This window comes from Thalia democratica, chromosome 2, assembly GCF_965202585.1.
Source record: "Thalia democratica chromosome 2, ktThaDemo2.hap1.1, whole genome shotgun sequence".
Lineage (NCBI taxonomy): Eukaryota > Metazoa > Chordata > Thaliacea > Salpida > Salpidae > Thalia > Thalia democratica.
This window is the reverse complement of record NC_139166.1, coordinates 68,816,789-68,829,215: the sequence shown is the minus strand read 5'-3', so window position 1 is coordinate 68,829,215 and position 12,427 is coordinate 68,816,789.

The window sequence follows — 12,427 nt, the reverse complement described above, 5'->3', positions numbered from 1 at the left end:
TACTGTTAGTATTATAAAATTTAAGAACTTTAACACCATATTTAATTATTCTTTTATTCTAATACTGTCTACTTATAAGTTTTAAATTAAATTAGTTATAAGACTGATTTAACATTTTGTATGTTATACATTTTTGTTTCTGCTTTAACTTAAAATACCTGAGGGTAGTTGCATTGTTTGTCAATAAAATTCCTTTTTTTTTTTCTTTATTCTCCTAGCAAGTAGAAGGAAGAAGGGTGAAATAAGATTCTCTTCTAGCAAAAAGGAAGAGGAGGGTTAGAGTGTGATTTTATTTGAAAATGGAAAGAAGAGGAAGTGTAATGGAATACCAGTTCCACTGATGCGCCTTTAGGTTAACATCAGACATTATAAAACAAGTCAACCATAAAGCAAGTTGATCTGAAAATTTTTTATAGTTTTAAGATAAAGCTATAAAAAACAGCCACAGTGTGATTGCAATGATGTTCTAGTCAGGACTTTCCAGATTAATTCCATAACTGAACCTATTTGTGATTATATTGTTTATTGTGAAGTCTATTTTAAATTAATGTTTTTACTTATATATGATGTTTTGGTTTTAATTCCAAGCAGATAATTCTTAATTTAATTAAATATTGTTATAGTTAATAGTATATTCCTGTTAATTTTAACTTTTGGTTAAAAAGTTTTGACAACATTTAAAGTATTTTCAAAACTATTTTATCCTTTATTTTTTAGTGTTTGATTTGTTCTGTAATATAAAACCTGACCACCGAAAGTCATGCCTAGATTTAATAACTAGCATGGAATATCTTTAAATATCATTTATTTCTAAGTTAATTCTTAACTTAGCAACGGTTTTTGTGTGGTTGTACACTAAATTAAGACCTGACAACATAAAGTTGTTTTGAACACTATTCAGTTTTTAGATTCCTTACCAATTTGTAAGAATTTATTACAGGGTTTTCCAAACTGGGCCTAGTTCCCCTCCCTTCCGAGCCATTACAGAATTTAGGGGCCATGAGCTGCAAAGCGGCCACTGAGGGATTTATGAAGTCATAAATTTAGACTTAAACTACGCATTCTGAAATTTATGATTAGCAGCAATAAAAGACTGGTCTTGGGCATTTTTGAAATAGTAATACTTAAACTAATACTAGATTTTATGGAAAGAATTTAGGAAATTTTGGGAAACAAAAGCTGTAAAAGGGGGAGCCACAAAGTCGTAACTTGAAACTTACAAACTTAAACTTGAAATTTGGAGTTGATAATGAAGAGCACAAAAAAAAGGTCTTATACGTTTTTAATGGTAGTTTATTAAGAAATCTTGTTAGAGGGGGCAATAGGTTTTGTAATTTTTCTAAAGAAGCATTTTGAAATAAAGATAAGGAAACTCTAATCTAGTAGAACAAGGTGTGTTATATTTATGGTTTAACATTATTTTTAAGTTTTGTTAGTGCATTTAAAGTAATGTTGAAATCTGTTGGGCCAATATAAGAAGGTAGTTTGAATAAATATATTATCTATAAATATATATTGTAACTTCTAGTATTTTAGATTTTTGAAATATTGAAAAGCTTTATTTTTTAATAATTGAATATTTTTTAAAGGAATTATACTAAAAAGTCATACAAAAATGGATTTTGAATGCAGTATATGTTTAGATAATTTGTTTTCAGTAAACACTGATGTTTCTGTTACGGAATGTGGTCACGTTTATCATAAATCTTGTTTAGAAAGTGCCATGCAGATTAACAAAAGGTGTCCAATATGTAATGCTGAAAACATAAACGTTGTAAAGACCATATTCCCAAATGTCTACAAAGAACTTAATTACAGTTGCTGTTCAAATGATACAAAAGAATTTATTGAAGAAATTTTAGACAACGAAAGAGAAAAGAGAGAAATTTTTCTAAATATGGTTAAAAATCTAGACAAAGAAAACACAAGTCTAAAAGAAACTAATTCAAGCTATCAAAACAACCTTAAAAGTGTTAAAGTGTTTCTACAATGCTTCCAGAAGGATATTAAAGACCTGAAAATAAAAAGCGAACTAATCACATCAGAGAACAATACCTTGTTAGCTGAAATAAGAAAGTTTGATAATGGCAATGAAAACGTACCCGAAATGTTAAATGTAAAGCATGGAAAGCAAATTGAGAAAGACTATCCTAATGATAATTTTACTGGCGAAAACTTTAATGGTTCGGGTAGTGATAGTTGTTCCAGCGATAAAACTTGTTATTCTTGTAATGATGACTGTTCCAGATGTATAGAATCTTCGAAAAATAAAGGTTTTAAAGATTTTAAAGAAAATAACAAAAATACTTATTTTTAGTCTTTACTTAGCATGCTTTTAGTATATTACACCTAGTTAATGATTACTAATAACATTAATCTAATTGCAGCTTTTTATTAATAATAGTTTATGTTTTTGTAAATAAATAAAAAGTTATAGGTGAAGTATTTTTGATTATTAGTATAGATCTTTATTTTTTTAAAACAATTTTTACAGACTTCAATAGCAGTAACGATAATTACTCTGATGCAAAGAACAACAAACTGAATATAAGTTTACTGGATAAATATTTGAAAAAGAGTATTTTACACAAAGTAAAAGAAAAGCTCAATGACATGAACGATTGCGAAAAAAAAACTTTCAAGTTAATAGTAGAAAGGATAATCAAATTTGAGAAGGAGAACAATTTCATAAAAGAACAAAACAAAAAAATTCAGGTTGACCTAAAAACATTTAAAGCTTCACTGAAAACCGCTCAAAAGGTTACTGAAAGTTTGAAAGAAAACTACAGAATGTTGCAGATAAATAATAAAAATATCTTAGCTAAACTTAATAATATAAAAAACTTAAAAAAAAGTGTTGAAGTTGACCACTTTGAAGATAAAAGAAAGAAAAAGTTCACTAAAGAAGACAATGACCAACTCTACAGGAAAAACCAAATTAATGGTTTGTTTACAGTAAATAGTTTAGTTTTACTTTTTGAACCTTTTTATAAATTTTATTAACATATTTTAAAACTATTGTAGTTCTTAAAAAATCAATAAAAAAAATTCATTTTATACTTATTATATTGTTTAAAGTACTTTCAAATTCTTCTATAGCAAACTAGTTGATTACAAACTTAAGTTTTTTTATTTAGTTTATATTCAACTTGTTTGGTGAAGAAGAATTTTAAAAAACTTCAAACAATATAATGAGTAAAAATTAAAAACTTTTTCCCTTTCTTTTTGTAGTATAACAGTTATTATATATCGAGTTAAGATAAAGACATCAAATCATAAAGATCAATTGACATTCTTAAGGACGATTTGCAAAGTTTAAGTATCACATCATTGTTACTGTTCTAGATTTTGTATATGTTTTATACAAATATAGATATACTTTAAAGCATTAAATCAAAAAAAAAAGTGATAACAAGGAAATAAATAATTTAACAACAATTATTTTTTTTTATTTGAGATATTAAATGAACTACATGATAAAACATAATTTAAAATAAACAGAAAAAAAGACAAAAAATAATGATGATGTGCATAAACTACAAAGTATTGATGATAAAAACAGTATAGTAATAACTGGTGGAGTGACAACAAAATCACAGAGCAGATCAGAACCTTACATACACAGTAATGCTGTTTACATATTTAATTTCAAAACAAACATTTATAATTTACATTCAAAACTAAGTTCTTCAAGATTCAGTCATCAATCTGCTACTATTGGAGGTAACATTTATTTAGTTGGAGGTGTTATAAATAACAAAACATCATGCGATAATGAGGTCATAACAGCTGGTCAGAAGTTGATAGTTCCAGCAATGCATAATAAAAGAAATAATTTTGGAATGTGCTCATTTGCCGGGTGCATTTTTTTGGCTGGAGGAGCTCATCATCGTTTTGAAAGTTTCGCGAAGTGTGAAGTTTACAGCGCAGAGAGCGGTGAATGGAATGAAGTTTGCAGCATGAACACAAGTAGAATAGCGTTCGCGTTGACATATTTCCAAGATAAAGTATGGGCAATTGGCGGTGTTTCAAAGTTTAAAGAACTGGACACGGTTGAGACGTACGATTTAGGTGAGAACAAATGGACAACAGCTGACGCCAGGCTTCTTCAAAAACGATTCGGTCACAGTGCTGTGGTTCACGACAAAAAAATATTTGTCATAGGTGGTCTAATTGATATGACTAAAGAAACATGTTCAGTTGAAGTTTACTCGAGCGCGACGAATCAATTCACTTGTGTGGCTGAAATGAACATAGCACGCTCGTACTTTGGATGCAGTATACTTGGTAACAAGATTTTCGTCTTCGGGGGTTATTTTAGTAAAAATCAAATGAGTGATTCCGTGGAGGTCTATGACCTTGAAAACGATGTTTGGTCAAAAGGTCCAAGTTTACCTCTACCATTAGTTTCTTTTGGTTGCTCAACTAATAATTTGTGATCTTACTGTTAATTATTTTTTTAATTTATTTATTTACAAAGGCAACAATGTTTCTCCCCTAAGGGATCTTCAGGCCTGTAAAATAAGATAAACATAAGACGATGGACAACTTAAGAAAATACAATAATGCAAAAAATTATAATTGAATTAAAATTAAAAATATATAGTGCTATTACTAGATAATTAGTTAACAAAATTAAAAGTTTTATAACAATGAAAAAGACTTTTTTAAAATTTTGAATATGATTTATACTTACAATAGATGATTTGTTCTATATAGATTTGGATTTAGCTTATAACAACACAAAACAAAATGGCGCTTAACAAATGAGGGTACAAGTAATAACAAAAACAGAACTAAGTAATGAAAGAATTAATACGCTAAGTTTTAAAATAAAATTTCCTAAAGTGCGGGCAGGTGTAGAAGAGCTCTTGTCTTTTGTTTAAAATTCGTTTCTTATTAGCAAGTGCTATTTCTATTTTTTCCAAATTGCAAGTCTTACAGATTTTACCTATATTCTTCATTTCCCTGATCTTGTGCATTATGCTCCATCTTAAATCGTAGCTGGTGTTATTGTTTTTTAGTCTCCAAATGTACTTGGAAAGCTCTGTTCCCTTGTTGTTTTCATTCTTAATATCACTAATGTGCGCATACCATCTCTTTTTCAACTGGCTTCCTGTGGATCCTATGTATTCTTTTGTTTCGATCTGACTGGTAATCGTCGCCTTATAAACAACATTCCCCTGCAAACATTTGCCACTTAAGGGGTAGGAGTCTTTGTCGCGGCAGTTGCACGTTTTTTCCTCTTGGTTATTCTTATGATTCAGTTTATTTAGTATCTTCTTATTGTGGCTTCTTATTAGTGATTTGACATTATCCATACAACAGTATGATATTTTGCAATTACTTCTGTTGAAGATCTTTTTCATGCTCTCTGTTTTGAAATGTTTGTCAATTAGGTCTAAGAATTTCCCCCCAATGTTGGTTTTTACTGACTGGCAGTATGGGGGATTAAAAAAACATAATTCTTATTTTCTCAATCATTTTGGGTAGGTTTTTCTTGATTATCTTCGGGTGGTTGAAGTCACTACTGATATATCTGATTGAGGAGTTTTTTTTTCTGTATGGCATATAGCAATTGTTTGTGAGGTTTGTCTCCTTAACCAAAGTTGTCGAGACCTGTTGTGCCCAAGGAATAATCCTTGCATATATCTTACTGTTAATGAAAAAAAATCTTTCTACTTACAAACTTTTATGTTTAGTAATCTTTTTGAAATTTATTGATTTTTTGTTTAAAAGCAATTCATGATTTAAATTTTAATAACGAGTTTTGAATGTTTTTATTAATAACATTTCATACTCGATCTTTTTGACTACTCAAAATTTCTTGAATTATTTGAATACTGACATTAAACTTTTCTTTTTTGTCATATACTTATGACTACTATTAAGTTTTCAGATGATAACTTAAAGTATTGCACTAAATTAGTATAAAAAGTAGATTAAAAAAGACCTCTTTACGCATCTAATTCAAGTCTCTAATATTTATATAAGATTTTTGTAATCTAATTAAGCTTTATAAAAAATTATCTTTAAGTAAATTCGATTTTGGAAATTTATTCTGAACTATTGAACTTGAAAGTGCAAAAGAATTTTTAATTTATTATTATATTTTCTAGTTTTTAATTGTTGTTATAAAAAGTAAAATAAATGCAAAACTAAATTAGTAGGCTTTTTTACTTATTAAATGTTCAGGTGTTGTTTACTGACTCGGTTTGTGCTTAAAGTTCTATTTTGCCTGATTATATTTAATTTAATTAAACTGTACAACAAAATCGAAGTTTATTATAAAATTAAAAAAAAATGCAAGATTTTAGTTTTTATCTCAACAAGCATCTTAATTTTTCAGTATTATTTACAATTACTACCACTTCAACTACAAAATTTGAATTAATCGCACTACAATTAGATTATCCCTCGTCCTTCTTCACTTTATAAAGTATAATTGTAACAAATATAAGGGTTCACAGTTTATTACATTAGGAAATAAAGTTAAACAGTACTGGTAACCGGTGTTTTTTTAAATAAAACGTGTTTTTTAACTAAGTCTAGCTCGGCAAACTGTTACCCGGTCAATAGGTTGCGGCCAATCAAACATACTTGGTCTGCGATATCTGGAATGCTTTAATAGTTAAGTTCAATTTGTCTTGAAATTTGAAAAAAAAAGTATTATAGTTTCTTTTAGAATTAAGGTATGGACGGAAAAAAATAAGCTAACGATATTTACAAAGGACTAATTACAATTTTTTTCTTAGAAAAGGTTACATTTGCTAAGTTCAGTCATATTATTTGTATTTCATAACAGTAGCAAATTCTAAAATTAAATATATGAAGTACTAGCTAATTAAAAAAAAAACAGTTAAATCAGGTGTTTTTTAAATAACTAATGGCTAAATGAGGTAAGATATTTTCCTAACTATTTCGGAAAGGCTGAAAAGTACTAAGTAAACTTACATTTGATGTTCATATCAAAATTCGTTTAGATTCTTTAAACTTACATATAAAGTATAGTAATTAGACTTATTTAATATTGTTATTATTAAGATAGCATTAGTTTACAACGTATCTTTATTTAATGTTTTCACAGTTTGAATTGTTTATTTTTTAAAAGTTAATATTTATTTAAATTTTTAAACTGTTTTTCTTTTTATTTTCTTCAAAAATAATTTAGTTATATTATAATGTTAAATAATCTACGATTAAAATTAATTAACTTGAATCTGTATTCAGAGGAAAACTAAGTTTATAAGTTTTTATTATCACAAACCTAAATTTTTCTATAAAAACGAATTGTCACTTATTAATCAGCCTTAAATACCATAACTTTAATTTAAACTAATGTTTTTAAAAGTAATACTTTACTTTACGATTTATTAAACAAGTAAATTAATCACAAGCAATTAAATCCTTAAATGTATATTAAGAATGTAGCTATTCATTTAAAATGCTAAATATACAAAAAGTAAAACTATGGAAGCTGCATTCTGTTCTTTTTTACATAAATATTTTTTTAAACTGATGGTCAATCACATAACATATTCTCATTAATTTTGATAGTGACCAAAAGCGTAACAAGTTGAGTTTAGATAGACTGTTGAATTGAACACTTTTCTAATTAAAAATAAATAAAGTCATCAAGATTTTTACAATACTTATCATTTATTTTTAAATTAATCATATACAACTTTTGTATATAACTTTTTGCAAAAAAAAAATGTAACATAAAATAGTAGGCTGTTTTACTTATTAGATGTTCAGGTGTTGTTTACAGATGGTTTGTTCTTCAAGTTCGTTTTACCTATTAGTGGTTATACTTTATTTTAAGTAATAATCGAAGTTTATAATAAAGTTTGAAAAAATTATATTGCAATATCTTGGATGCTTTATTGGTTAAATTAAATTAGTCTTGTAATTGAAAAAATAATAGTGAAATTTTTAATAGATTTACTGTTTCAACGAAAAAAAATTAAGCTAACGGCATTTACAGGTGGAGCTAAAGCTCCAGCGTTCCACCCCACGCGACGCCCCTGGTTGAAATACCTAAAATATTTGAAAGTCTTAATTTACTACTATTCTTTGAGTATTGAAATCATGCTAGCTTCTTAAAACTTGTTAACTGCTTCGGGTATTTTAAACATTTTACATATTCTTACGTCACATAAGCTAGTATGCTTAGTATCTGAAAAAATATTCTAATAAATTAGCTACTGATTTAAACATATTTGTACTCATGTTATGATCAATCAACTTAACTTAATTAAAACTCTTAACAGTTTTGTTGTAATAAGTTGGACACTTATGACAAATCCATTTATAACATTTGTAACTTCAAATTGTAAGTTCGATGATTAAAAGAGTAGTTATAATTATTCCAAACTTTGTTATTTTTAAATTTTACGCATTTTGTACTTTTTTTTAATAATGACAACTTAAAATTTTAGAGATCTTGCATAATTGTTACGTCACATAAGCTACTATGCTAAGTATCTGAAATTTATACTTTCTTAAAATAACGACCACCTAAAACTGTGTGTAATGGCAACCACTTGATTCCAACCGCGATCAATTCCCACCCTCCTAAATTCCCACCCAATCAAACTCGAGAACCGCGAACGACCAAGGGTTAAGTGATAGTAAAATAAAAACAAAAAAATAAAAATTGGTGGGAATCGATCGGTTCCAATAAAAAAAAACTGCATTAGAGACAGTTTGGAAACTATGGAAGTCTTAACTTTTTTTATTTTTAAATTATAACTATTTTATATTTTCAAAGTGATAAGTTTTATACAAAAAAGTTTGAAAAAGAAACAGTTTACAGTAACTTTATAAACTATAAATATATGTTGTCAAAAAAATGCTAACTTTAGCTAGTCATAATAGTCATACTATATACTTATTGTGTATAGTAAGCTACCGTTTTTTGCAGTCTAACTTTGTTCAAATTTTAGTTATGAAAAAAAAAACTACATAAATAAACTACTAAATAAAAAAACTTCATGTCCATAGAGAATAGACAATTAAAAACATGTAATTAAAATAAGATTAGTCCGAACTCACACCATCGTATTTTCTTCTTTTATAACTTTTTCTCTTACGACGATATCTTCTTTTCCTCGTTCTATTAGCATTATCCTTGTTTTGATAATAACCATCACTTGTGGTGAACGACTCACACATCTGATCAAAGATCGTGGTGCTTCTGGACGTGAACTCTTTGCGTTTTATCAGAGCGAACTTGTTCCACTTGACTCGTATTCTGTTCCACGGCTCGTCGGGGTTCGAGGACAGAAACTCCGGCTCCTTTGCTAGGAACATTCGCGTTATGCTGTCAACGTAGTGTTCTTCCAATTGGGAATTAGTGGAAGGCATTTTATTTTCAGTGGTTTTTTGCTAAATGAAAGCAAACAAAACACTGTTCAACAATTTTAACAACGCATATAGTTTAGACTTTAAAAAAATCACAAAGTTTTTATTTTAAACTTATATTAATGCTTTAAGTAAGTTAAAAAAATCACAAATAATGGTTGACATCAGTTGCGTCGCGTGGTCTTTTTTTAAGTTAACTAAAGAACAAATTACAAGTACTACATTTCGATATTTAAAACAAAAGTATTAAACTGAAACAACTTCAGTATTAGAGTATTTTGAAATAGTTATTTGAATGAATATATTTCTAGACGAGGGGTCGACAAGCTGCGGCCCTTAAAACCAAAATCTGCTGCAAGATGCTTTACGGCACAAAATGTACCTCTTTAAAAACAATTAATGCAATATATATAGTATAAGCTTACAAATAGGTTTTTATTTTAAAAAGTGCTCTACTAAGAATCAAATTATACATTTCTGGTTTAAAAAAGTATTTGTTACTTCAAATATTTTGGACTGGTTATGAAATGTTATAATGTTTGAAGCTCACGCACTACCAAGGATGCGAGAAAGGGTATGACGTAGTCAGAGGTTCGAAGCAACGAGGTTGTACGAGGTGACGTCAACATGGAGCACAAGGTACCGGGGAAATACAACGAATGGACCGACCCTCGCCAAACGCCAAAATTTTAAACAAATCTCTTTTGCAATTTAGTTTAAATTTCTTGTACATTTTGTGATGCTTGACTGCTGATCCTATCACGTTTGTTAAACTTAGACTTTAAAATAAACTTGTCATTTATAATAATTAGTTTATTTATCGAATAAAAGGTGTTTAATGCAGTTTGAATGAATCTTTTTTGCAATTTAGTTTAAATTTCTTGTATATATTCTGATGCTTGATTACGGGGGCTACTATATTTTGTTAAAATTAAGTTTGAAACAAACTTTTTATTTGTAATGATAAGTTTATTTTTATCAAAAGTTACGCTTAACTCAGTTTGAATGAATTTATTTTGCAGTTTAAATTAAATTTCTTGTATTGTCGACAAAACTCTTTTAAAATGATAATATAATTATTACAGAACTATATAAAGAGCTTAAATTTGTATTGTCACAAAGCAAAATGAAATAGAATGACTGTTTTAAACTATGATTTCGATAATAAAACTATAGCTTCTTATTTTTTATTTTAAGTACACTATAAGAGTAGAATCTTAGCTAAAAACAAACAATCAAATGCAATCATAAAGAATTGTAAAAGACTATATGTTTGAAAAAGCTGTTATTGGTAATAGTATTTAATATTATTCGAAACAGTTTAACACAACATATAGCAAAAATAAAGATATTAATTTGAATGTTACCAAGTATAAAAAAATATTTTTAAACGCCAGTATTTATCAAAAGTTTTTTATTTAATTATATGTTTTTTTGTTGTACTTCAAAAAAGTTCTAAGATTAAAGTGTTTATGAGCGAGTGTTGATTTAAATACACACTTGATTAAAAACTAATGCATCATTTAAGAATAAGAACTACAACCAAGCTAACAAAGATTAAAAAGCCAATAAAAAGTTAAATAAATGTAAGTTAAAAAGTTATGCAGTGAGGACTCGAACTCGGGTCTCTGGATTGGAAGGCACTGGTGGTGACCTATCCGCCATCATTTCAGTTGGAGGCTCACACATTTTCGAGATTATATAAAAAAATTATTTTCATAATATTTTTTTTAATTTATACTTAAATATAAGTCAATAAGCAATTTACTTTGTTTTATAAAACTTACCTGTCTAAAAACACTTCTGAAAAGTTTTAGAAATTTTATATTTTCTATTATAGCTTTTGTACAATGTCTTTTAATACAAAACATCGTTAGTTACAAAACAACGTTTAAGTGCATATAATTTAATTAGTTTATTATATTATCAAATTGTTCACAATTTCATAGTGCTTATGCCTAAAATTAAATATGAAGTTTGGCAACTATCAATAAAACTCGAACCCAAAATGATTTAATGGATTAAGCACAACGGAGTTAATTTGAAGCTGTATTAAAAAGTAGTGTATAAATACAACATTAAACAAACTTTGATGATTTTTATACCTTTCAAAGACAGTTCACTTGCTATCACACATTTGCACAATTATTTAATTTTACTATTAGTGTTATCCCCAACCCTTACCGTTGGTCGGTAATGTTTTTTGGTTAACATATTCAAAGAAGGTTTTCTGGTATTATTTCTCGTTTTTTGAAAAAAATAACTGGAAATTCAAGAAAACTTACAAAAAGACATAAAAGTTACATAAAATCAAGAAATTCCACAACAAAACTTCATTTGAGTCGTTTCAAATTGTCCACAATACACTTACATTTAAAATAAATCAGCTTAAAACTCTAAGGTCGCTTTTTTTGGATCCCATTTTGCATTGGGGTGGTAATTAGAAAATCGGTTTGAGGTAAGGTGAAAGTTTTTTCAAATCATCTAAGTCAACACAGAAGAATTAACACCAAGGCATAACTTTTTTCTAACAACTTTTCAAACCAAATTTCAGTTCTTTGTGTTTGTTTTTAATTACATTAGAACTATTTTATTCAATGTATGTTTTTTGAATTAAGTTTATTCTATTCGTTGATATTTATAAATAAGTTCTGTTACGGAATTATTGTTGTAAGAACGGAATTTAAAATTAAATCGTTTAAAGTTTATCTAAATTCGTTCTAGAAGCTACTTTTGTACATAAAAAGGTTAAAGAATAATTTAAGATACTGACTAAATAAAACTAAAATATTAATAAAATTTTATCAACAAAAGGTGCTAATCGCTGGACAAGCTTAGCTTATCAGGATCTCCAGGATTTAACGCCTTATAACGTTACATCTTAAAATACTATATGGTTAGATTTTTACAAAAAAAATAAAGAGATCTCAATTACTAGAGCAAAAACATTATATTTTATTCTTTCAAGACTTTGCAAACTATGTTTCGGTTAAAGACGTCGTAAGTGCTTAAATGAGTATAGAATACTTTAATTTTAAATAATTTTATTTAGCTTTTATTT